Genomic DNA, 1077 nt, shown 5'->3' on the forward strand with positions numbered 1-1077 from the left:
AAAAAACAATGGTTTAAAATTTAAAAAATGAAAAACATGAAATGCAGAAAGATTTAATGATCTTCCTAAGATCAAAATGGTAGTTAAGTTATAGAGTCAAGTTGATAAATTATGTCAAGATTCTTTGCTCAGTGCTTTCTCTACAGTCCACATGGTAACATGATTTTATTTAAATTGAAGTATATTCTAAGCGACTGCCTTCGGCTCAGGTCATGATCCTGGTGTCCCGGGATGGAGTCCCACATCAGGCTCCCTGCTCAGCAGGGAGTCTGCTTCTCTCTCTGACCCTCTTCCCTCTTGTGCTCTCTATCTCTCATTCTCTCTCTCTCAAATAAATAAATAAATAAAATCTTTAAAAAAAAAAAAAGAAAAAAAGAAAGAACAGGGTGTTAGTAAAAAAAAAAAAAAAAGACTGAGTCCGCCTGCGAGTCGCCACCGTCGCCGCCGCCCCCCATCCGCCCCCCCGGGTTCCCTTAGCCCAGCCCGGTCCCACCCGGTTCCCGGGAGGATGAAGTTCGTGTATAAAGAGGCGCATCCGTTGGAGAAACGCCGCTCTGAGGGCGAGAAGATCCGAAAGAAATACCCGGACTGGGTTCCGGTGATAGTAGAAAAGGCTCCCAAAGCTCGGATAGGAGACCTGGACAAAAAGAAATATCTGGTGCCTTCTGATCTCACAGTTGGTCAGTTCTACTTCTTGATCCGAAAGCGAATTCATCTCCGAGCTGAGGATGCCTTGTTTTCCTTTGTCAACAATGTCATTCCACCCACCGTGCCACAATGGGTCAGCTCTACCAGGAACACCATGAAGAGGACTTCTTTCTATACATCGCCTACAGTGATGAAAGTGTCTACGGTCTGTGAAGTACAGTAAAATGCATAGATCATAAGGGTAATATCCACTGACTTTTGAAAAATGTATATGCTTGTATCAGCCAGCAACCCAGCCAGGTTACAGAACATTTCATCACTTTAGAAAGTTTCCTCACGTCCTTCTTTCAGTCAATCTCCAACCTCCCCAAAGGCAGCCACCATTCTGATTTGTATCATTGATTATCTGCTTCTTTATGAACTTCTTAT

At 43.4% G+C, this 1077-nt stretch overlaps 1 pseudogene; it reads left to right on the forward strand.

The window, feature by feature from the left end:
* The first annotated feature begins 442 nt into the window (after positions 1–442).
* On the forward strand, positions 443–861 carry LOC112840829 (gamma-aminobutyric acid receptor-associated protein pseudogene; annotated as a pseudogene).
* Positions 862–1077: the final 216 nt, after the last annotated feature.

This window comes from Callorhinus ursinus, unplaced genomic scaffold, assembly GCF_003265705.2.
Source record: "Callorhinus ursinus isolate GAN/ISIS: 27379988/994484 unplaced genomic scaffold, GSC_fseal_2.0 scaffold35, whole genome shotgun sequence".
Lineage (NCBI taxonomy): Eukaryota > Metazoa > Chordata > Mammalia > Carnivora > Otariidae > Callorhinus > Callorhinus ursinus.